We start from the raw sequence: 27,055 nt of genomic DNA on the forward strand, positions 1-27,055 counted from the left end.
TTTTTCTTTTAAATAAAAGAAGGTATGGGGGGGTGAATCAAAGTTAGAAAAAAAGGTTAGATTGAAAATATTTATTTTCTTGTATTCAAGGACAACTTCAATGTACGTGAGAATCACTGAAATAGAATGCATACAGACCATACAGACCATTAAAACCAAGAAGTAAAGTTCAATATTTTCAAGTTGCCTGATTGTTTGAGTCACTGTAGACTTTAGCAATTGACTAGAAATCTAATTATTGCTGAGAAATTCAGGGGAAAGATCTTTATTTTAAAATCCTATGAACATTGCAAATTACACCACAGCAAAAATGACTACTTTAAATAGGACATTCTTTTACTTTCTTATTCAAGAGGAAATTCTTGTGTAAGTGACAATAATTGCAGAATTTCAGGATATACTCAGACCAAAACAAGTCACTCTTAAGAATTTCTTTAGAGTTTAATGAGCTGAAAATCCATGACTACACACAAATTAGAAGACAAACTTTTATAAATCATACGTTTGTTAAGAATTTCCATTTGAAATAGAAAAAAACTATTGGAGCTAGCCTAAAAAGGAAAAAAACCTATATTTTATTGGAGGTCTACAGGGAATTTCTCTGAGCTAATAGGCAAGAACTGGGGGGGGAGGGGTGGGCGGGGCCTCAGGTGAGAGTAGAACTAGCAACTGAGAGCTGTGAAGAGTCTTGGCCGTCACTCTTGCTTTGTGTGTGCAAGTCTCTCTCTGCTCTTTCATCTTGATCTCTCATCTATGCTCCTTTGCTCATCAATTTTATTCCTTCTCCTGGTCCCTTCCTTTACATGGCCAGTGGTGAATGGGGTGGTGGTAAGGCATGTGTACAAATAGAGCAGACACATCCTCCATCTATGGGAACAGGGGACATTGTCTCTTAGATAACTAGGGATTAGTTGTAGTTGTGCTAAAATCCTGAAAAGTTTATGTTATTATAATCACTTTTAAAAATCTACATTCATGACCCTATGCTCAACATTTTCTTGGTTAAAAAAATCACACATTTCATTGGGGCATAGTTTCATAGGGAAAATAGGGATGCATCAACTGAAACTATAAAGTACTGTATTTTATTTCCTTCCTTCCTTCTTTCCTTCTATGTATTATCATGTAGTGTACCATATGACCTCAAGAAGTTCATTTCTAGGGTTTAGAGTCTCTGCTAGGGGGCCAGAATTCTGGGCTGACCATTTATTAACTGGTACTAACATCAGACAGGTCATTGGACATGGGAACTAGGAAACAAAACTGTTTGTACACAAATATACATCTTCTTAAATTGTGAATTCAACCTGTCAATAAACAGAAGAACAAGTTTTCAGAGTAGGAGTACTTATTTCCTTTCTACCTTTCTACCTGTAGGTATGAGGCAGACTGGTACCTAGGCATGGAACTCCTGCCCCACCAGGGTATAGTGTTGGGGGTAGGGGAACTCTCTTATTTGCAGAGATTGGTTAGATCAAGGTTAATCCCACAGTCTTAGGAAGCAGAGCAACTCAGACATGAGTCATTGACACAAGACCATTAAGAAATCTATCAGACATGATTCTTTCAGTTGGCAAGTAACAGAAACCTCATCCCAAATTGGTTTCAGCAAAAACCAAATGAATCAGCTCAGAAAATGGACACTCCCAGAAAAGGGTTGGCTTTAGGTGTGGTTTATATGGAGTCTCATATGATATAACCATAACCTTGTTATCTCCATCTCCTGGTTTGGCTTGTTATTCTTTGTCATGTTGTATTTATTCTAAGACAGGTCCTACCCTCATGGTTGTAAGATGGTTTCCTGCATATAAGTGCTACCCTTAGATCGAGACAATAGGATCCCCTCCCCTGGACCTTGCACTATAGACAGCTCTTCTCTGACTCTCCTCCAGCCATGCTCCTCCCATGGTGCAAAGAGCCTCTGGAGCCAAAGGCATGTACTTCCCTAGAATCTTCTCATATCCCTCGAGGCCACAAGAATTCTCTGCCAAAAATCTCCCAGCTAATTCTCAGCCCTATGTGGGCCTCTTCCTAGAGTCTATCCACCTAAGGGTGAACTAAATGTGCCAATTTGCACACCTTTATGTCCAAGAGTTAGTTGTTTCCAGAGGATGTGTACAGGATTCAGATGAACAGGCTGAAGTGTTCATATATGGCTTCTTAGTCCTCTTGTGGTACAGAAATGAGGCAGGAGTGAGATGAGGAGATAAGCCAAAGTATGTGTGATCTTTTCATGTTCCAAATTAGAAATCTAGGTCTAAAAATCTGAACCTGAACTTACAGGTCATTTTGAAAATAAATTCATTCAGACAGGACAAAAGAATAATTTGTATTTAACATTGTGCTTGATTTTATAGTCTTTACGTTATTTAGGCACACAGTTCTATGTTTAGAACACAGATCTCTATTTGTTCTATTGTTCTGTGACCTGCAAATATTAAGATCAAACTTGCTTCACTTACAACCTTTCAGGTTTAAATTTAACCAAAGGAGAAAAATAGCAACTATCCTACAACTTCCAGAGGAAATCCTACCAGTTTTTCTGCTTGGGTCATTTGAGGTCACATTCCTACCCCTGAACCAATCAGCTATCTTGGGTCTCAAACTCCAACCCCACAGGGCTTAGAACAGAGGCCCACCCTGTCTATTTGACTAAAATAGGTGAAGGGTGAATCTCAAAGCAAATTTAGGACTGCTTCTTAAAGGAGGAAGATGTTTAAGCTAGGAGACCAGCCATAATACTGGAAAATACTGTCTGGTGCTCAGTTCTAGGATATTGAGGACTGGTTTCATAGGATGGCCTGGCAAGACCTGTTTGATCCTAGGAAGAGAGGCATTACTAATAGGTTAGGAAGGTGAGAAGGCAAACAGGACAAGTGAGGCAGACGCTGCTGTATCCATGGACAAGCCAGTCAGGGGAAAGAGGAAAGGAGAAAGAATGTTCTAGCTCAGGAAAGGCCAAGCATCCAAAGCACAGCAGAGACTCCAGGCTTGTCAAAAAGAGATGTTTGAGGGAACAGCTCAGGAGTTCAGGTCTGGTATGATGAGCTAACTCTGCAAAGCTTGCAGACAGTCTGCAGAATTTATGATTAGACAGAATTATGGGTGGAATTATGCCTGTGAATCGAAGGAATCCTTTGAAAAGACAAAGGAGAGGAAATGAGGCAGGAGGATGGAAATGGTCTGGCTTCCCCTATCATTACTTTCAATGAGAAGACTCTGGTCAGAGAAAAGCTGGTGGTTCAACAGTCATATTTGCAATGTTAGAACCATTATGACCAACACAGAGTTTGAACATTTTTTAAAAAGCATCATGTGAGAGTATTATCAGTTTTAAGATTCCCAAGTCATGTTTACATTTGCTCTGCAATAATTCATAACATTCTAAGCCAGGTAGCTTTTATTAATAGGCAAAAGCATTCAATGTACAGTACTGTCATTATATAGATGGGGAACTAAGGTACAATTTAAGCCACAAATTGCAGGATTTACTACCAACCCCTTCCTACCACTATCTCTATCACTTGCTTCTATGGGTTTCTATGATGATGTCTACATTTCAATTGGCTTAATTGTCTGCTATAACACTTTAACTCTTGTATAAAATAAAAGCATAGTACCTTGTATATTACAGGGACTCATTAAATATTTGATTTCTATGGAAGAAAGTAAACTAGCCTTTGCTAATTTCCTATTTCATATCATTATTCATAGAAATTTGAGCCTGGAAAAATATTTCAAGAGTACTCTTATCCATCTTTTCCATCTTTTCTAGACAGAGGAGAATCCCATCTCAGAGGTTAACTGCCTTATGCAGGCCTTTCAAGCACAGGTGTTGGACTAATGGGAACATCCCAAGACATGAAAATCACCACTTCTTTGCCTACACATATGGCACGCTTCAGAGGGATTAATACTTAAAAACTTTATTTTCAATCATAACTTGCAAACATTGATAGTTGTTTTTGAAAACAGAAAAAAAAATTCCATTGGGGAAAATGTTTATTTTTCAGGAATTCTCATAGTGGGTTAGGCCTTGCATTTCATTTAGCTTAAAACCCCATTTGATGCAAAATCCCTTTTTCTTTTGCCTTGAAAATAATAGTAAGTTATTGAAAGGTCAGGCAATTCTGAAATGTGAACAAACTCAGACCAAGAGAAAATGGCTTTGAAACACTAGATACAAGTTAACAGGTAGTAGCAACAACACTGCAGAAAGTAAAAGAGGTAGAATGGTCCCTGTGACCTCCTGGTGCAAAAGACAAATCCATTTCATCTCATTTCTGTGGAAATTCAAAATCGTAAAGTCAAGGTAGCATGAAAATCACCAAGTTACATAAAACTAATATGAAGGTATAATGAATGGCCCAAAGAAAAGTGAGTGAGGTGAGATGGCCTGGCATGGCCCATCTCTTTTTTTATATTGTGATCAATATAATAACAGGAACGTTGGGAATGCCTGCCTAAGCTCTGCTATTCAGCACTTACTTGAGTTTCTTACCAATTATTTCTTCGATCATGTCAATACTGAGCACATATCAGCTTTTGATATTTGGAATGTTTGGAAATCTTTTAATAGCTTGGCCCTAGGCAACTTCTAAAACTCATGTTTCTAGAAATACATTGAAAAAAAAAACATGTCAGAGTTCACTGAGGTTTGCATTCTCTGGGTTATATATTTTCACCAGCAAGAAGTGTTGAGTAACTTTAGTGAAATGGTTTATAGATTGTGAGAACCATGGGATGATAATAGAGCTGAAGGTCCCAGAAGGATCAAGTCAAAAATTCATCTTCCTCATTTTATAGTTGAGAAAACTGAGGCCCGCATCCATCTTCAAGATCATTTGGCTGGTTAGTAGCAACCCCAGGCTGGATCATTTAGTGGCTCAATGACATCATCAAGGACCTAGGTTCTTTCCAATGTTCAGGTTTGCTCTTCTCTAAGTATCAACTTTTTCCAGACTTGTTTGTCTCATGATAGGAAAGTAGTGGAAGCAGCTCTGGGAATCACATCTAGATATAATATTGCCCAGCTGAAAAAGAGAAAGCTGTCTTTTTTGTCCTATGTAAGAGTAAGAAACCCTTTCCTAGAAACTTCCAGTAGACTTCTCATTTCTAATTGGTCAGAACTGGGTCATGTGTCCTTTCTAAAGCAATTATTGGCAATGAAGGTAAGAATGCCCTAGACCAGTTAGGATTTACTCTCTGGGGCTGGGCATTGGAGCAGTGTCTCTTGAGGAAATGGCCACATAAAGGACAGCTATTTGAACAAAATCGGTTATTTTAACATATATTTATAGGGAAAATAGATACTGAATAGGCAACCAGTAGAATCATTTACACTCTGCAAGTAGCTCAGAGCCTCAAGTAACAGCTGAAGATAATTGAAAATGATTTATTTTAGAAACCTACAGGGAATTTCTTTGCTATTTCTTGCTCTACTATGCCTATTTTTTTTTCTTCTTTCCTATCTGTCTTACTACTTTCTCCCTCCTTCTGCTTCTCCTGAACTGGCTATGAATCAAAATTAGTCTACACCACTTTGACGGCCTACTGTGTGTAAAGCATCATATTAATGTAACAATCTTTGAGGAGTGTTTATTAAAATGCTATAAGCCATATTACTTAAAAGCCAGTTTATTATTTTTTATTAATCAATTTCTAACTAAATTGCTACTTAATATCAAAGATTTGTTTGTTTCTTTCTTTTTATCCTGGTAATAAAAAAATCTTCCACAGAGAAAAGATTTCCACTGAGTTGCTGGCACTAAAATACATAAAAATCCCCTTCAAAGCATGGATTTTTTTTCATTGTATCTCAATATATTACTATCTTCTACTGGTCATTTCATTCCATAATCCAAATTACATTCTCCACTAGAAGGTCTTTTTTTTCCTTAAAATCCACTATAGCTTCTTGTCCCAAAGACCATATTGGTACCACTGAACTAACTGAAAAGGATCAGTTGCTTTGAGTCCCAAAACTTGCTGGAATATTGAAATGAGTATTATTCTTTAGCTCTGAAGGAGTCTAATGTGAATAATCATGAATTATGACATAAATTTATGAGATGATCATAAATAAGATGATTATTTTTTAACATAATAATCCTTCATTAAAGATAGGCCAGTTCTTTCACATACATTTTTCAGGAAAGAAAAAACTAGCTAAGTCTCCATAGAAATATTTACCATTTTTATGCCTTTTTGTAGATTGTTTCTAAATCTTAGTTTTCTTTTTGTTGGAATTATAAAAATAAAAATACAAAGGATAGGGTCATCCTATAATTTACTGTCCAACTGGAGTATTTCTTGCATGTTTTTCTTCAGGGAATCTTTCAGGCTTTCTTGGGGGGAAGATTTGTTTTTTTTTTAATTTTTTAAATGTTTGTTTTTAAGAGAGAGAGAGAGACAGAGTGCAAGCAGGGGAGGGGCAGAGAGAGAGGGAGACACAAAATCCAAAGCAGGCTCCAGGCTCTGAGCTGTCAGCACAGAGCCCAGTGTGGGGCTCAAATTCACGAACCATGAGATCATGACCTGAGCTGAAGTCAGACGCTTAACTGACTGAGCCACCCAGGTGCCCCAAGGGGGGAGAAGATGTTTTGATTGAAGTATAACATATATGAAGAAAAGTACACATGACTGTAAGTGAATTGTCACAAACTGAATAAATCTATGAAACCAATATCCAAGTTAAAAATCTATGAAATCAGCATCCAGATTAAGAAAGAATATTACCAACATTCAAGCTGAAATACCTTTGAGAGTGAAAGGTGACATTTTTTAAAATGTGTAATTGAGGTATAATTGATACATAATAAACTTCACCTATTTAATTGTACAGTTTGGTAAGTTTTGACATATACTTGTGAAATTATTGCCACAGTCAAGATAATAAACATCTTCAAAAGTCCTTGTGCCACTTTGTAATCTCTCCTTTCATCTCCCTTTTCTAACCCCAGGCAACCACTGATCTCATTTTGATCACAAGTTTGCTTTTTTAAACTTTTATATAAACAGAATCATATACTATGTCCTTTTTTGTTTGACTTCTTTTACAAAGAGATTCTTACATGTTTTGTGAATCAATAGTTTCTTCCTATTTGTTTCTGAGTAGTGTTCCACCGTACGGCTATACTATAATTTGTCTATTCTCTTATTGATGAACATTTGGGTTTCCAGTTTGGAGTTATTACAAATAAAACTCCTATGAACATTCATGCAGAAGTATTGGTATCGGCATATGTATTCATTTTTCATATGTAAACATCTAGGCATAAAATGGCTGGGTGATATGGTAGGTGTGTTTAAGTTTTTAAGAAACTATCAGATAATTTTCCAAAGTAGTCACACCATTTTATATTCTTTACAGCAATGTATTAAAAGTATAGTTTCTCTACATCTTCATATTCAGCAACAATTGGTATGATCAGTGTTTATAATTTGAGCCATTCTAGTGAGTGTGTCATGGCATCTCATTTTGGCTTTAATTTGCATTCTCCTAATGACTAATGATGGTGAACATGTTTTCATGTGCTTATTGAGGGAGTTCTACTCTTATTTACCTCAAGACAGCAGGTATAAAGTAGAACAGTCCTGGGAAAATTGGGATATATGGTGACCTAAACAAACAGAAATGAAAGATTTATTTGCAGATATTGCAATTATCTTACATTTTTGGAATAAATACCACTTGATCCTAACATACATGATATACCACATTAACAAAATGAAGGGTAAAAATCATATGATCATTTCAATAGATGCAGAAAAGCACTTGACAAAATTCAATATCCACTGATGATTAAAAAAAAAAACTCTTTCAGAAAACCAGATATAGAAGGAATGTACCTCAACATAATAAAGGCTGTATATAATAAACCCACAGCTAACATCATGTTCAACAATGATAAGTCAAAAGATTTTCCTCTAAGATCAGGAACAACACAAGGATATCCCCTTTTGCCACTTAAAAAAATTTTTTTTCATGTTTATTTATTTTTGAGACAGGGAGAGACAGAGCATGAACAGGGGAGGGTCAGAGAGAGGGAGACACAGAATCTGAAACAGGCTCCAGGCTCTGAGCTGTCAGCACAGAGCCCGACGCGGGGCTGGAACTCACGGACCGCAAAATCATGACCCGAGCCGAAGACGGCCGCTTAACTGACTGAGCCACCCAGGCGCCCCCGCCACTTTCAATCAACATGGTACTGGAAGGCCTAGACAGAAAAATCAGGCAAAAAGGAGGAAAAAAAAGTAAAAATAAAGAAAGAAAAGGCATCCAAATTGGAAAGGAATCTATTTGTTGATGACATCAGATTATATATATAGAAAACCCTAAAGACTCTACCAAAAACTGTTAGAACTAATAAATGAATTCAGTAAAGTTGCAGGATACAAAAACAATACTTAAAAATCAGTTGCATTTCTACATACTAATAAACTATCAGAAAGGAAAATTAAGAACAATGCATTGACAATCGTATCATAAAGAATAAAATACTTATGATTTAACCAAGGAGGTGAAAGGCTTATAGACTAAAAGCTATAAAAAACTGATGAAAGAAACTGAAAACACAAATACATTGAAAACTACTCCAAGCTCATGTTTTGGAAGAATTAATATGGTTAAAATGCTTGTACTACCCAGGCTTAGTTCTTAAGCATCTGACTTCAGCTCAGGTCTTGATATCACAGTTTGTGAGCTCGAGCCCCACTTCAGGTGAGCTCAAGCCCTGCTTTGGGTAAAACATGAGCCCCACCTCGTGTGATCCTGCTTCTCTCTGTCTCTCCTCTCACTCTCTCTTTATTTCTGCCCTTTCCTCACTTGCACCCTCTCTCTCTCTCTCAAAAAAAAAACAAAAAACAAAAAACAAAAACAATGCTTGTACCAACCAATGTACAGATTCAGTGCAATTCTTATCAAAATCCTAATGACATTTTTCACCAAATAGAACAAACAATCCTAAAATTTGTATGAAACCATAAAAGACTGAATAGCCAAAGCAATCTTGAGAAAGAACAAAGCTGGAGGCATCATACTTCCTGATTTCAACATATATTACAAGCTTTAGTCATCAAAACAGTATGGTACTGCCATTAAAAGAGACATATAGATCAATGGAACAGAATAGAGAGCCCAGAAATAAATCCACACATATATGGCCAATTCATTCATGACAAAGTAGCCATGAATATAGAGTGGGGAAAGGATAGTTTCTTCAACAAATGGTGTTGGGAAAACTGGACAGCCACATGCAAAAGAACGAAAGTGGACCCTTATCTTACACCATTCACAACAATCAATTCAAAATGGCTTAAAGATGTGAATGTAAGACCTGAAACCATAAAACTCCTAGAAGAAGACATAGGTAGTAAACTCCTTGAGTTTTCTCTTGGTGATGATTTTTTTTTTAATTTGACACCAAAAGCAAAGGCAACAAAAGCAAAATTTAAAAAGTGGAACCACATTAAACTAAAAAGCTTCCACACAACAAAAGAAATCATTAACAAAAAGAAAATGCAACTTGCAGAATGGGATAAAATAATTGCAAATAATATATCCAATAAGGAGTTAATATCTAAAACACATAAAGAATTCACACAATTCAATAGCAAAAAATGAACAATCCAATAATAAATGAGCAGAAGAACTCAATATACATTTTCCCAAAGAAGACAAATGGCCAGCTGGTAAATGAAAAGGTGCTTGGCATTATAAATTATCAGGGATATACAAATCAAAACCACGGTGAAATATCACCTTGCACCTGTTAAAATGACTATTATCAAAAAGACAGGAGATAATAAGGATGACCCTTTATGCACTGTTACTAGGAATGTAAATGTGCAGCCATTATGGAAAACAGTATGAAGCTTCCTCAAAAAACTAAAATACAGAACGACCATATGATCCAGCAATTCCACTTCTGGGTATTTGAAGAAAATGAAATCACTACATCAAAAGACATCTGCACCCCCATGTTCACTGAAGCATTATTTACAATAGCCAAGACATGGGAGCAACTGAAGTGTTCACGGACAGATGAATAGATAAAGAAAATGTAGTGTACATATATAGTACAACACTATCCAACCATAAAAAAGAAGGAAATCCTGCCACTTGCAACAACATGGATGGACCTTAAGGGCATTATGTTAAGTGAAGTCAGACTGAGAAAGACAAATTCTGTATGATCTTACTTACATGAGGAATCTAAAAAACTGAACTCACAAGCACAGAGGGCAGATTGGTAGTTCCCAGAATCGGGAAGTGGAAAGGGGGCAAAACAGATGAAGGTACTCAAAAGGTAGAAACTTCCAGTTATAAAATAAATAAGTTCTGGGTCTCTAATTTACAGCATGGTGACTATAGTTGACAATACTATACTCCACATTTGAAAGTTGCTAAGAAAGTAGACCTTAAAAGTTTTCATCACAAGAAAAATAAATTGTAACTATATAAGGTGACAGATGTTAATTACATTTATTGTGGCAATTGTTTTACAATACATACATATATCAAATCATTATGTTGTATACGAAATGTAATACAAGGTCATAAGTCAATTATATCTCAATAAAACTGAAGGGAAAAAAAGAAAAGTGAAAGGTAATTGGAGAGGAATACGGGGAAAGAAGAAAAAAGCCTCTTGGGTTATAAGATTGTGACAATGCTTTGTTATCATAAAGTTACACAAAATTTTATCTTTGTTATTACATAAGTTAATAATAATAATTAAATTGTTTAATTTTCTCCCAAAGGAGAAGAATGGCAAAAATTATATTCTTGATTAAGGGATCTTAGGGTCACTATTTTTATAAAAGTTAGCAAAATGCTATGTTTAAATTTTTTTAACTTTTTTTTATTTATTTTTGAGACAGAGAGAGACAGAGCATGAACAGGGGAGGGTCAGAGAGAGGGAGACACAGAATCTGAAATAGGCTCCACGCTCTGAGCTGTCAGCACAGAGCCCGACGCGGGGCTCGAACTCATGGACCGCGAGATCATGACCTGAGCTGAAGTTGGCCGCTTAACTGACTGAGCCACCCAGGCGCCCCCAAAATGCTATGTTTAAAATGTATATTTTAAAATCCAGGATATTAGGTAATATTTTTATATGCAGTGCTGTTATTGAAATTATTCTGAACAACCTATATAATACTTTATACATAGTAGGGTCTCAAATGTTTGTTAGGAACAAACACTAGGATTAAACATTAGCCTTCCTAATGGCTTTGGTATTTGATTTCCAGATGATTTCCAGATGACATATATTATTATATACATTTACATATAAATATATATCAACTGGCATATACAGTAACACTTCAAAAAGTACATACTAAATAGTATAATATAGTAACCATCTCATAACATTGTACTTAATGTTGCTCAGTTTCACAGACCAGTGTCAATGGTTCTTTCTCCTAAAGCAATTCTAGCCTTTCTTTTTTCTTTAGTGCAACAAAGCAAATGTGTAAGATTATAGAATGCTGAGGCCTCTTTTGGAGAAACTTTGCCAGGCATCTTTGAGGAGACAATTGGAGAGAATGAGAGACATTTGATTAAGCATTTTGAACTATAGATGTTTTGTTCTTCTGCACTTCTTGTAATAGAGAGAGAGAGCGAACAAGCCATACTGGCAATTGCAGATGTTTATAAATACTCAGATTTTTTTTTGGTTACAATTATCTTTTCAAGTGAAATAACCGCTATCTATAGGGTAGAGCAGTAAGTTTATGCAGGAGAACATGAAAATATCCTATTAAATTAGTTAGAATCTATATCTACAGGGCATGACATTCAGGGCATTATGTGATATTTTTATATGCAGTGTTGTTATTGAAATGATTCTGAATAACCCAGAATGCTTTGTACATAGTAGTATCAAATGTTGTTAGGATTAAATACTAAGATTAAAAACATTAGCCTTCCTAATGGCTTTAGTATTTGATTTCCAGATGACTAGAAGACTGCCTTTAATGTAATCATATGTGCTTTGAGATTTTCACAGTGATGAACAAAGAAAACATTTGAGCTGAAAGTTACTGGAAGTGGTTTGAACCATAAAAAATGGTAATAAAAAGTAAACCTATCCTTAACTTGACAACCAAGCATGAATTTTTCTGGTTTTCTGTTGTATAGTTGAGAAAGCATTTCCTCCAGAATTGCTCAGTTTCAATGACAGAAAGTTTTTTCTAACACAAAAACCTCTTTCTTATATGACTTTAGACAAATTTAAATAAAATTTTTTAGCTATAATGTCAGAGAGAAGCAGCTTTCTATGAGACAAAAGTTGTGTCCTTCCAAGCTTAGCTCCACTTATTAAAACCAGATGATTTGGGGCAATTCATTCGGCTGTGGTGAGCTTGTTTTTCAAAAGCTGGTTTTTATCTATACAGTTCGGGCACTAGTACCTGTTTATCTCAAAGGATTCATTTAGAAAATGAGAAAACCACCCCTTCCTTGAAGAAATCTGTCAGAATCACAAATAATTTAGGGTCAGGGCTGAATTAAGACTAGGTCTCCAAGTCTAAAACTGGGTCTCCTCTCCCAAACATAACACTAAATCTCATGAGGTAAGACAAAGAAGTTTGGATAATTAGTATGAAATTTCAGTTCACAGCTGGTTAAACTGATCTTTCTTGATCCCTCTCCAGATTGTAGCTTCCTAAGCTGAAAACCACACAAAGTTCCAGATTGATGACTCTCTCTCTCTCTCTGTCTGAATCTAGGCACCTTTCCCTCTTTTCTAAATTCAGTTCTCTCACTTTGTCCAAAGCCAGTATTTCTTGGAGTCCTCTTGACTCATCATTACCTATGCAAATCAAGAGTTTTCTGAAACTCGACTAAGCTAAGAAGATTGTCTCTCCAGTAAGAATCAAACAGGACGTTACAAAGGGGAGAGTAAGGTTTTTGGCCAGAATAATGCCAGATGGGGGGAAGACCCTTAGGAAGAATTAATCAGATTCAATGTCAATTTATATGCTGTTCACTTTAAACCCCACTATGGATATAGTTAGGTCAGAATTATAAATGAAAATCATTGAAAGCCTCAGTGCTTCCTGGGCCGCTGGTACTTCCAAATCACTGCATTCTTTCAAAATAATCACCATGGAAAACTCAAAGCTTTTTTCAATTGCTGACACCATTTTGGATTTTTCTTTACAAACTGCTATCGTAAGTTAGTTTGGGTCCCCTCTTTTTCTCCTTGGTTTTTCATTTTTCCTCTCCTGTGCACACAAGTTATTTACAGTCTAAACCTGACTTTGACCAAAAATGGGTTATCTGCAACAATCAGTTACCTGTTCATCACATATGGCTCTGAATGCCTTTCTGTCTTTTCAAAAACAAATTCTTGGTTCCCATTTCTCAGCTATCTTCCAAGAGTGATGGCCTGCCACTACTGAAGATATACTTTAAATGTTTTACAGACTTTTAAGGATATTTCAAAGGAAGAGGTCCAAAGACATTTTAAGTAATATCAGTAGCACTGAAATAAGTGAGTAATTTCCAAGAGTGAATACTCTCAATGGAGAAAATTAATTTCGGTACTTAACTTTAATGTTTGTTAAAAGAGGAGTCAAGGGGCACCTGGGTGGCTCAGTCAGTTGAGCTTCCGACTTCGGCTCAGGTCATGATCTCATGGTCTGTGAGTTCGAGCCCCGCGTCAGGCTCTGTGCTGACAGCTCAGAGCCTGGAGTCTGCTTCAGATTCTGTGTCTCCCTCTCTCTCTGTCCCTACCCCGTTCATGTTCTGTCTCTCTCTGTCTCAAAAATAAATAAACATTAAAAAAAATAAAATAAAAGAGGAGTCAAAAAAATCAGTCAAATTAAATTTTTGTTATACTTTATATATGGATACACACTATGCATGCACATGTATGTACATAATCCTAGAACCTCTTGCATACATTTATTTATCAATTTATTTTTATTTTATTTTATTTTATTTTATTTTATTTTATTTTATTTTATTTTATTTCTAGAGAGAGAGATCACACAAGTGGGGTGGAGGAGCAGAGGGAGAAAGAGAGAGAGAGAGAGAGAAAATCTTAAGCAGGCTCCATGCTCAGTGCAGAGCTCAAACCAGGGCTTAATCCCAGGACCCTGGGATCATGACCTGAGCCAAAATCAAGAGTCTGATGCTCAACCAACTGAGTTACCCAAGCGCCCCATGACCTCTTCCATACTTTTAAAGGAAGAGTTAAAATTGAAAAACAGCAGAAGAAAAGCCGGCATGTAAAATGCCATGGGAGGGAATACCCGCTGAGAAAATATAAATAGAAAAGAGATCTGACAGACTTCCTTCATAATTTTACCCAGTAAATCAGTGATGGAAATAAAAAGGTTGTAAAAAAGCAATAGCATTTCAATATTTTTTAACATATTTAAAGGCTCCGACTCAATAGTAAACCTGTTAGGAATATGAAAACGTAGAAAAAACCCTTTGTTTTTTCAACAATCAACTTCAATATGCATTTTATTCCATTACTTTACTTGTTGGTTTTAATTAGCAAAGTGTTAGGAGTAAGTTTTAACTTTATCAACTTTAAATTTTATGTCTTATTGATATACTTGGAAAGACTGCATTTATGTTTCATCTAGGTGTTTCATTTGTTACATGCCACTGAAAATTCAGTAATCATAAATGCAAAACCTTTTACTCCTAAAGCACATACACAGGGTCTTTTTAATAATTCAGAGAGTTTTCTACAATGATGAAGTCATACTGATGAGCTCAATAGAAAAATTCTAATACTATTAAATATAACTTAAATAATTCACTGTAGAAGCCAGGCATAATGGAGCAAGAAAAATAAATTCCAAGTGCTCAAAATATTTTGCTTTTTCTCATGCCAAGGCATATTTCTTAAATCATAGTGACAATTTTTCCTGTCTTTTGTTGGAGTACATGACAGCTATTCATATACTGGAGCAGGTGCCAAAGATAAATGCTTCCCTATTAAAGTCAAGAATGTCAGCATTCTGTGTGCAATGATGGGCAGCCCTCTATCGTTTTTGCATAAGATATCTCCTGGGAAACCTACCACCAGACCTTATTACTACACTATCAACTTACTCTCAGCTCAAACTGTTATTCTTCAAAGACAGTCAGCTGAGTTGCATTTTACTTTTTTAGATTCTCTGATAGATGATGAAAGAAAAAAGTCAAACAGAGCACAAGAGAACAAGGTTATTTATAATTCTATTTACCACCAAAGAAATAAAAAATCACTAGTCCTTTAAATACAGTATTTCATGATATATCAATAATAATTCAATGTGATTAGTGAGAAAAAATGAAAAAAGTCGGTAAATAATTTTTGTAAATATAGAATTATGGTAGATTCAGAATTAATTAATTAGAGCCAGTAAGGAAGAAATTAATTGAAAATTCTATTGTGATTACAATAAATAAATAAAATATAAATATAAATATAAATATAAAATAATATTTTTTATTTCTTTTGGTGTCTATTTATAGAAGTCCTTTTTCAGGTGGTTATAAATCAAGAGCCATACTCGGGTTGTGTAATTAAAGAATAATTTTGTTTTTCACTATTGGAGGTGACATGACATTCTACAGAAAATAACAGTACACACTGAACTGTTTTGAACTAAGAAGTGAAACTGAAGTTATGGTGAAAGGAGAAAAAGATGAAACTCCCCCAAAGACACTGATTAATGAGATTTTGAAAGGTTTGTGAAAATGGCCATATGTAGAGTAACACAAAATGGATAGTTTTAACATTCTGAAAATCAGCATGCTTTGGAGATATGAATCTTTTTAATAAAAAAAGATATAGTTAAAGCTGGCAATTTATAAACAGTAAAACAAGTACACCTTCTGGTTATTCTTCCAAATTTTTCTATATATAAACATAAATCACCTTTACTTAGAATTAGAAGAATAAAGCTTCAGTCTGTAACGAGTTTAATAAAACTTGAATTTCCTGGGCCCCATTTGTCTGTTCACCTGAGTACCAGTACTGCATTTACAACTAAAGAATGAGGCTGAGGGTTGACTGGGTGGCTCAGTCGGTTGAGCGTCCGACTTTGGGTCAGGTCATGATCTCGCGGTTCGTGAGTTCGAGCCCCACGTCGGGCTCTATGCTGACAGCTCAGAGCCTGGAGCCTGCTTCAGATTCTGTGTCCCCTTCTCTCTCTGCCCCACCCCTGCTGTGTTCTGTCTCTCTCTGCCTTTCAAAAATGAATATACATAAAAAAAATTAAAAACAAAAAGAATGAGCCTGAATGGGTTCACGTTACATGATAAACCCTGAGAAAGCCTAAAAACATATCACTAAAAAACATATCACTAAAAAAATTCATAAAGGGAAATTGAGAGTTCTATAGGAGTATATTCCTTTCACAGTGAGGTTCAATATCCACCCTAGGGTGTGTGTGTATTTGTGTGTATTATAGTAATTAATATATGTTAATATATAATATTATATATATTTGTGTGTGTATGTGTGTGTGTATATATATATATACACATATATATATACACATATATATGTATATATATATGTGTATATATATATACACATATATATATACATATATATATGTGTATATATATATATATATATATATATATATATGACTATATTCCTTTCACAGTGAGGTTTAATATCCACCCTAGGGTGTGTGTGTGTATTATATTAGTTAATATACATTAATATAATATATAATATTATATACTTGTGTGTGTATATATACATATATGTGAAATCTTGCTATTGCAAAAACATGGGTAAACCTGGAGGATACTATGCTAAGTGAATAAGTCTGCCAGAGAAAGACAAATACTATATTATCTCATTTATAAATGGAGTCTGAAAAAAAAAAGCCAAACTCACAGAAACAGAGTAAAACGGTGGTTACCAGGCTAGTTAGTGGGTGAGTGGGGAGAAAGAAGATGGTCATAGGGTACAAACCTTCAATCATAATATGAATAAATTCTGGAGATGCGATGTATAGCATGGTGAATATAGTAAATAATACTGTATTTAATATTTCATACTTGAACTTTGCTATGAGAGTAGTCTTAAACATTCTCATCACACACATATACAAAGGTAACTGTGAGGTTGATGGATGTATTAAGTAACCTGATTGTGGTAATCACTTAACAGCATATACCTATATCAAATCGTCACTTTGAGTATATTCAATTTTACTAGTCACTTGTTCCTCAATAAAGTAGAGGACAATAAAAGAAGGATAAACTCCAGGAGATGAACTGAAGCAGAAATGTACAGGACATTCTATCTCCTGAGACAGGAGAGAGCCTCAATTGACTAGATGGACTATTACCTCATAGGGAAAAAACAGAGGAAGTTCTTGGATTTTGGTGGAACAAGACAGATTTCTTATTTCTGTATTGCTATTTCAGATTTTTTTAATGTTTGTTTATTTATCTTGAGAGAGAGAGTGCAAGTGGGGGAAGGACAGAGAAAGAGAGAGAGAGAGAATCTCAAGCAGGCTCCACAACGTCAGCGCAGAGCCCAATGAGGGATTGAACTCATGAAGCGTGAGATCATGACCTGAGCCAAAGTCAAAAGTCAGACACTTCACCAACTGAGCCAGGTACCCCAACTATTTCAGTTCTTTAATAAAGTCAAAATTTCTGCCTAGCATAGAAATAAATCTTTGATCCAGTGCAAGATCTATCTTGCAGGATGTTACAGCCACCTCAACTTAGACAAATTTAGACTTCCCCTAGCTCAAGTAATGCCAGACTTGATATCTTGGGAGGAAATGGCTAAATATATAATCAAGCTTTATTCATCCCCATTATGACAATAGATCATTTTCTTCATAATTTTTGGTATCAGAAGATCCTCCCTCCCCTGTCAAATTTAACTTAAGTCATATTAGTTTTATATCAAAGAAATGCAAATATCAACAATATTTTAGCAACAATATCAAATATAAGTTTATGCTTTATTTTCCAAATTTTGCCTCATAGGTAGAAGTTTAAAAAAAAAGTTGCTGAAGCACATTTATTAATTAATGTATGAAAAAACTACTGAATTTTAATGAAGAAACTACCTGGTATTGAAAAAAGCCTGGCATAATTTTATTTAAAAATCCTCTAGTATTTTCCTTAAGTTGTTAAGAGTCTTCATCTCTTTTATTTTAAAGTATCTATAGCATTAAAAATATATTGTCATTAATCCACTCAAAATTTCATCAACACAGATTCTAACAATACAATCATTACTTCAGATTTGCTATTATAGGGAATATTTTGAATAGTGGAACAGTTATAGTAATAAATATAAACAAAATTAGAATTAGAGTGTTTATTGTCTGGTAACACTGATTAGAAAATAGTAATGTCATACATAATCATAGAGTATAGCCTCCAATGCTTATGCCATTTATAATTTTATGTTGTGTGCTTGAACATCCTATATTTTACCACTTTATGTTCAAAGGAAAGAACAGTAAGATTGTAAAACTAGCTAGGAAGGAGATTATTTAAAAGTTTTAAAAAAAGTTTTAAATTAACCATAAAATCTTATCTCAAGAGATTTTTCAACTCTTATGATCTCAAATTACTGAACAAGTCATAATGTAAAAGTAATGAAATACTCTACAAAAATGTTCAATAGAATTTAAAATTCTAACTTAAGGGAATTCAAAAGTTCATTTTCAAAGAGGCTGTAGGGATGATTAAAATCCTGAAGGAAGCCTGAAAGAAAAAGGACACGGTCATTATTGAAAATGTAATACAATGTTAACTCTCAAGTTTCATGTTTAGACTAGAAAGCTTAAGTTCAAGGCCTTTACACCAATTTTTATAAAACTGTAATGTTTTCCAACTCATGGTCCATCTATTGAAAAGCTGTACATGGCTAACAATGATTATCAGCTCAAGTTAGTCACACACACAGGGCTAAATTGGAAATGAAAGGCTTCTTCAATTACCAAAACTAACATAAATGACTTATTTCCTTCTGCTGACATGAAAGGAAAAGAGTTAAATGTTTGTGAAGGATAGCATTTATGCACCCTGCACTAAGGTCAGAGAGCTCACTCAGCACAAATATTCCCTGAAAAGGTTCAGCTCGGCAGAAAAGAAACCATCTATTCCAAAAGGTCACCACGTCAGCTTGACTTTTTGTCTGCTATGAGAAAATACTGTCAAAGTTGGTTACCGTAAGGCAGCAGCTGTTCTATTGGACGACACCTTCCAAAAGAGAACAGTTTCTTATATGCACCAGTGCAACTCCACGACTTCAGACTATTCCTGGTCTTCTCTGACACCATTCTTAGTCACAATCCCATGGCTTTACTCTTCCATCTCAAATACCTACTCCCCTACATTAATGTAGGCTTAAACCCAGCTGAAAGTCACACGCTGTCAGTCAGGTCCTTCTAACTGCCCATGATCCCAGCCTCCGTCTCCAGCTCAACCCCTTGCTCACTCCAGCCATGCTGAACTTTCTCCAACAGCCCAAGCTCCATCTCATCCGAGGCTCCACCTGGTAACGTTGCTTCCCCTTACTTTGTTCCTACCTGACTCCCTGTCATATTTTGGTCTTTGCTTAAATTCCACTCCCATAAAGAGGCCCTTCCTATTTGTCTTAGGCCAGGTTCCTCACTTTTTCTTCCCCCAATTTCAGTCCCATATTTTCTACTCAGCAGTATCACACTGTTTAATTATATTCCTTTGCTCCTCACTTTGTTTTGTATCTAGGCTGGGATCGTTGTCTTTCTTTCCCCCACTCCCCAGCTTTCCTGAGATATAATTGGCATATAACACTGTGTAAATTTAAGGGGTGCAGTGTGTTGATTTGACACTTACATATTGCAAAATGATTACCACCATAGTCTTAGCTAACCCCTCGGCATCACGTCACATAATTACAATTTCTTTTTTGTGTCAGTTCTACTCTCTTAGCAACTCTCAAGTATATAATACTCAAGTATATAATACAGTATTATTAGCTACAATCACCATGCCATACATTGGATCCCCAGAACTTAATCATTTTTTAACTGAAAGTTTGTACACTTTGACCAACATCTCCCCTTTCCCCCCCAATATTGTCCATTTTATATACAACGTATCTCCAATCCCTGGCACACAGCAAAATGCAATAAATGCTTATTCAATCCTACCTTGCCCTGTTTTCTAACTCTTTGGTTCTTATCAGAATCAGCTAAGCGAAATAAGCTCATCATTCACTCAATTGTATTTCTATTATTCAAGTTAACATGTATACCTACTATATGGCAGAAACTGTAAGGTGCTACTGTACAGCTATTATTTACTTAGTGTTTATTCTATGCCAGGCACTGCTATACATACTTTATATAGATGTTATCTCATTGTATCACAATCATATAAACAAGCAACTATTTTATCCCTATTTTAAAGATGAGGAAATTGAGACATAGAGAGGTTTTAATGTGCCCAAAACATCCTAAGCAGAAAGTGATAGAGCTGAGATTTCCACCTTTCGATATGTAACAGAAGAAAGGGAAAAGGAAAGTGAGATGGAAATTCAAGGGGAAAAGGTAACATCTGCTTAAGAGAGACCAGGAAAATTTGAATGAAGGTGGCATTAAGGTGAGATTTGAAAAAAAAATTAGAGTTTCCATAAATAAATACCAGGAATTCATGCAAGAGGCCCTTATCAGAAAGAAAATAGTGAGAACGAAGATACAGGGAAAAGAGATATCAAATTTGTACAAGAAATAGATACAGTGAAGTTTTTACATGCCACCCCATCTCTTGAGCCCAAATAGAGAGGAGTCCTTCCCTTATCACTGAGAATTTATCTGTGGTCAAAAAGAAATAAAAATATAATCAAGATTTTAAAATAATAATTACTTTGGACCTATTCTCTAAGTTTTTGGTAATCTTCCCCAGTTCAGTATCTATATCTGGTGGCTATTTTTTCAGCAACTGGATTTTAAGTTTTTTGATGGTAGGCGCCACGTCTTACATTTTTTCAGAGGGGTTATGAAAGCTGACTCTTGAAAATATCAGTGGACAAGAGGAAAAGTCAGAGAAGACTAGAGAGAGTATAGGCACTGCACATAAGTGATATCAATGGTATAGTGATAAAACATCATCCTTGTGTTCAAGGGGTTTATATTCTGACACAGAGATGAAATGATTGGTGTAAAGTCTACAAAGGGCTAGAGTACTAGAATTCTGCAAAGCAAAATCATTTTAAAATTAATTCTAGTAGGTATTTAAATTATAACGGTATTTTCCAAGAGTGATAATACACACAGCATTTTCAAGACTGAGAACAGCACATTTCGGGAATAAAAGGTACAGCATAATAGAGTCAATGGTACTGTAACAGCATTGTATGATGATAGATGGAGGCTACACTTGCGTTGAGCATAGCACAATGTACAGAGTTGTCAAATCACTACATTGTACACCTGAAACCATTACAACATTGTATGTCAACTATACTTCAATAAAAATGTTTTAATTAAGAAAGAAATAAAATAAATTAATCTATTCTGTATTTGGGTTATTAAAAAATAAAGTTAACGTAATGAGTCATAAAAAAAAACAGTAAATTTCTTTGATAAGGAGTACTTGTAAATGTTTCTCTGCATCAGTCACATGAGCAGTGGAGAGTCTCATCTAAAACTTTATTAATGTGGTTACCATAAATTCCCCTCAGTGAATAATTCAACTCAGCATTTGCTTTTTATGTTCCCTGCCTGTGGCCTTCTATAATCAAAGTTCTTGACTGGAGAAATTTAAATAACTTTTTTCCTCTTACAGTAAAAAGCAATTACTTTCAATTCCCTTTACATATTCCCACCATATTCCCATTAGAACATTTATCTAAAGTCCCAAACAACCGAATACACACAGACACACACAGGCACACACCCATACTTAACACTTGTATTAGGGAGGAAAGGGCTGAGTTGAAGATGTGTGATCATTCTCCCTTATATAGCTTGTTGAATGCACAAAAATGTTTTTGTATTTCATTCGTTCACTCTAGTGAGCCCAACATCCAACTTCATTTTACAAGTCTTGACACTGGAAAACTGTGCTACAAAATCATGTGGAGTCATTTGCCTTTTTTTTTTTTAAGTTACGATAAACAGGGTTCTGATAACCATGGAAATCTAGAGTTTTCATGATACCTTAGAAAGCATCTGATCAAGGGAAGACCAACTTAGACACAGTATTCCCTATCCCTTCCAAAGTGTAGATATTGCTACTAGATCCCAGTGTTCTTTCCCACTGGGTCTGGGCATTGCTCAGATTCCTCCTCCACATGATGCTCCAGACAACCTCTATCCTGTAAGATAAACCATTTATTGTGCATGACCATTCTCAAAGGATAGAAAATGTGTCCTGCAATTTAAGGCATTTTAGAAAGCTACAATCTATTTTCAGCTACCATAGTGCCTAATATTTAGCAAAGTGCTCCTTAGTATCCCGAAACATCTTAATAGTATAAACGCATCACTGCAGTTTACAAAACAGACTATGTGTATGGGCAACTTTTGCCTGTGCCATGCATATGGCACACTCCTGAGGGCCTCGATCCTACACCTCAGCATTACTGTATCCTGGCTCACTCACTCTGTGGGTTGCTCCTCCATCTTCTTGCCACACCCTAGATCAAGGCCATCCTGGAGGATCCATCCTTTCCCTTCTTTTCTCACACTCCACAGTGACTCTCACCCAAACCCATGGCTTCATCCTCATTTAGTTCTCTAGCTCAAATTTCCCACACTCAGACCCATGCTCCAAACTCTTTTTTTTTTTTTTAGTTTTATTTACTTAAGTAATCTCTACACCCAATGTGGAGCTTGAACTCATGACCCTGAGATCAAGAGTCTCATGTTCCTCTGACTGAGCCAGCCAGGCATGCTCCACCCACCCCCCTCGCCCCATGCTCCCAACTCTTGATTGGAGTTCCTACATGCATGTCTTGTGACTACCACAAATTCCACATGAAAACTTCATCCTTCTCACCAAAACTTGCTTGTCCTTCCTCCTGTTTCCCCTCTTTATATTAATAGCATCATTATCTTCCAATCATCCAAGATGGAAACCTTGGAGTCTCCTTCAAATCCTCTTTCTCACTCTCTACTTCCAAATAATGACTAGGACTTGTGAATTCTAATCTGAAATGCCATTCAAATCTGTCCCCTCCTCCAAATTTCCACCATCCTTGTTTAAGCTTTCATCTGTGCCCACTTTTATGCCTGGCACTTTTCTGGTATCTGGTCGTCTTGCCTGAATCTCTTCTCTCTAAGCCATCCATCCATCCCATCTCCCCGTTCCTCCACTAATACCATCAAGGTATGTTTCCTTACAAATTTGATTATTATTCCCCACCTCCACTACAAAGTGCCTCTACATTCTTTCAAAGTAAAGTCAATGTCTCCTACTACCTTTAAAATGAAGCACAAACTCCTACGTGTGGATTCCAGGGTTCTCCACAAATAAAGATGAGGTGCCTTTCTCAACGAAGTGTTGTGATTTAAAGTTCAGACTCTGGGGCCACATTGCCCAGCTTTGTGATATTATGCAGGACTACTGCACACACCAGTGCAGGCTGAAGAGTCCCAGGGGAGGCATCTGGCTGAGGGATGAAGGGTGAACAGGAATAGAATACACTGCTCACCAAGCTGTGTCTCAGCCCAGGACCACTACAGTTGCAGAGGAAGTGGTAGCATTCTCTATTTCCCATAAAGGCAACATAGGGTTCCATTTCCTTATCTTTTATAGATAAGGTGGTGCTAATACTAAGATATCTTATGGGCTTGCTGTGAAGATTCAATGAATTAACACATGTAAATCTCTTAGAACAATGCCAGGTACATGGTAAGTGCCCAATAAGGGTCAGCTATTAATCCTACACCTTCCTTGTTCCTTATACTTTAAATAAATTTCAGGATTTACTATTTTACTCACATATAATCTGTGCTTTTTCACCTTCATGGGTTTCATTGCTCATTCTGCTTTCTCCTCCAAAAATTCTCTCCCCTAACAACTCTGATCTCTGCCTGTAGATATGCTGTCCATCCCCAAACTCAGCTGAGCTGCCACAATGGCCACCGTTTAGTACTACTTGATCCTGCAAACACAGGTTCTCTAGACTTTAACTCAACTCTCAGGCACCTATGGGATGGAGCCTAATATATTCTATACTATGGAAATTTATACTCATCTCAAGGTCTTATATTCCTTAAAAATTTTTAAAGTGTCTTAAGTTACCTGTAAGGTTCCTTTATATATTTCCAAGTGCCTACGGAACTATACCGACATAATAGGTCCATTACATGCAATAATAGAACCATTTATTGAGTACCTACTATGTGCCAGGTACTATAAAAAAGTGCTTTACATACAGTATTTAAGTTATTTCTCATACAACTTTTAAAGTGTTATCATTTCCCTTTTATATAGGAAGACTTAGTATTTAAATAATTTGCTAAGTATTAAATAGCTAACAAGTGATGGGCAGAGAGTAGAACCCAGGAACTTGCTGGTTTAGGGACTGTACTCTTTCTACTTCATGGTGGTATTTTGTTTGGCTCCTTCTCTTGATCGGGAGCTACCATTTATTGATTATATATTATATTTCAGGAGATTTTCCTATGTTATGGTTATTATGTACCTTCATACATGGTTATTATTATTCCTATATGCATAAGGAAATCAAAGCTCAGAGATGTTAAGCTATTTACCTTAGATCTCACAGTTAACGAATTCCAGATACAACGATTTTTTTAAATTTATTTTTAATGTTTATTTATTTTTGGGAGAGAGAGAGACAGAGCACAAGCAGGGGAGGGGCAGAGAGAGAGAGAGAGGGAGACATATAATCCCAAGCAGGCTCCAGGCTCTGAGCTGTCAGCACAGAACCCGACATAAGACTGGAACCCATGAACCGTGAGATCATGACCTGAGCCAAAGTCGGATGCTTGACCAACTGAGCCACCCAGGTACCCCCAGATGCAACTTTTAAAAATGTTTCCATGACTCCCCTGTCCACCCCCTCAAAAAAAAAAGGCACTTGTCATATTTTAGGAGGAGTCCCTTGAGAAAAAAATACTATTGCCCTTATTATTATTGTTATTACTATCATATTTTACTTGTCACAAGGTTTAATTTATATGGTTCTACTTCATTGAGACATCCTTTTGATAGAACCATCACTGCATACACTTATAGACAAAAAATATTCCTGACATATTTTGTCAATTTTTGTCTTTATATATTGACTACATAATCCTACTTATTATAAATAACTTGGCAAAAAAAATGCTGTACCTCCAAGGATTTGATGGAGTTTTACATTGAAATGATCGCAATATAAGATAAAAGTTATCGATATAAAATGACTGTTTATATAAATAACACGAGGTCAGGAATATATTGAAGGATCTATATTTAGTATGTGTCATTATTAGTTTCACCAGATCATTATGTTTTGCCTGGTACTTTTGTTGCTTTCCAGCTACTTCAAAGGTCAAGATAAAATACTACATCTAAAGAAACAAGTAGCTACTGATATAAATACCAAAATGAATCTGAAATAAATGCACAGAGAGAAGAGAGAGCAAAGGAAAAGTACAGGATTAGAATTAGCCATTAGACGGGCGCCTGGGTGGCTCAGTAGGTTAAGTGTCCAACTTTCAGTTTCAGCTCAGGTCATGATCTCACAGTTTCATGGGTTCAAGCCCCACATCAGACTCTGTGCTGACAGTGCAGAGCTTGGTTGGGATTCTCTCTGTCCCTGTCTCTCTGCCCCTCCCCCACTCATGCTGTCTCTGTCTCTATCAAAATAAATAAATAAACTTAAAAAAAAAGAATTAGCCATTAGATTTTAAAGGAATACAGAAATATAATTTTGAAAAAACAAATTAAGGGATGGAGATTTTACTAGAAATTGCCTGACTTATTTTTGAGAAAATAATAATACCAAATTAACGTGTATGCAGTAACTACTAACATAATTAAAAGATACTTAAAATATAGATATTATTTAATGTTACATGACTTGAATATCATTATTCAATTTTGCCAGTGCTCACTATTTGATTGGGAAAATCCTATCAGTTTTGAGGAGAAAAAAAGTGCAAGTGAACGTTAAAAATGAATAAAAACAAAGTCTTCCTTAGCAAAGAAATAACTCCAAAAGAATATCCCTCCATTATAAAAGTACTAGTTTCTAGAGCTCCTGGAGGATTCTGAGTAAAACTAGACACACTTGCAATGCATTATAAATGTGTAATTACAATTTAAATGGAGGGAGAAAAACTGGTGAGTGAAAGGAGAAAAAGGCATTTTCTTACAGCCAACCAGACGCTGGCATTTCAGGCAATGATCATCTGATCTACAGAGTCAGGTTAACAAAGCTATTGTCATTCTGCCACTCACCCTCAGCCTTTTAACTGTCACTCTCCCCCACCAGAAGGAAACACAGGTTACATCTTTCTCCTTGATTATCAGTCACAATTTGCTCACTAGGCCCTGGTATGCCTAATAAAAAGACAGCTAAGAGACATAAAGACTTCTCTTGATTCTCCCTTTGTAATTACTTGGGCACCCAAATTACAAGAGTGAATGAAATTCTGAAGCAAATCCCTACTGGCCGTACAATCATAACAATTGTTAGGATCCTCTCCTCTCACCTACAGTCCAACAAAGGCTTTTCTTACTAACGTCCTTGTTTGCGGATTTGGCCAGGCAGCAACTTAGATGTGAAAAAACACTGCCTTATTCCAAAAAGGGATTGAACATGTAGATATCAAAACTCTGGAAAACTATCAAATGTGTTTTTACTGGATAGCTGCAAAATGAAGTATAAGAGGGTAAAAGATTTGTCAAAAGTCACACAAATTAAGTGGAAAGACCCCATTCCCTGTCACATGAATATTCCAGAAGTTGAATCCCTTCCTTTGGGTTGCTACCACATTTCTTACCATGAGATTAGCTACTTCTTATGATGTGTTTGTCAAAACCCATTCGGATTTATCAGGGTGGCACATGTTGGTTGGATTAATCATTGCTTCTATTTAA

At 35.9% G+C, this 27,055-nt stretch overlaps 1 protein-coding gene across 1 annotated transcript in view; it reads right to left on the bottom strand.

The window, feature by feature from the left end:
• Positions 1–251: 251 nt before the first annotated feature.
• The window catches only part of PTTG1IP2 (PTTG1IP family member 2), a 52,762-nt gene continuing 25,958 nt past the window's right edge, over positions 252–27,055 (bottom strand). The window contains exon 7 of the mRNA XM_053218478.1: positions 252–8,219. The gene's annotated coding sequence lies outside the window, so the exon portion shown is untranslated. The remainder of the gene's footprint in view (positions 8,220–27,055) is intronic.

Source organism: Acinonyx jubatus, chromosome A2 (assembly GCF_027475565.1).
Source record: "Acinonyx jubatus isolate Ajub_Pintada_27869175 chromosome A2, VMU_Ajub_asm_v1.0, whole genome shotgun sequence".
NCBI lineage: Eukaryota > Metazoa > Chordata > Mammalia > Carnivora > Felidae > Acinonyx > Acinonyx jubatus.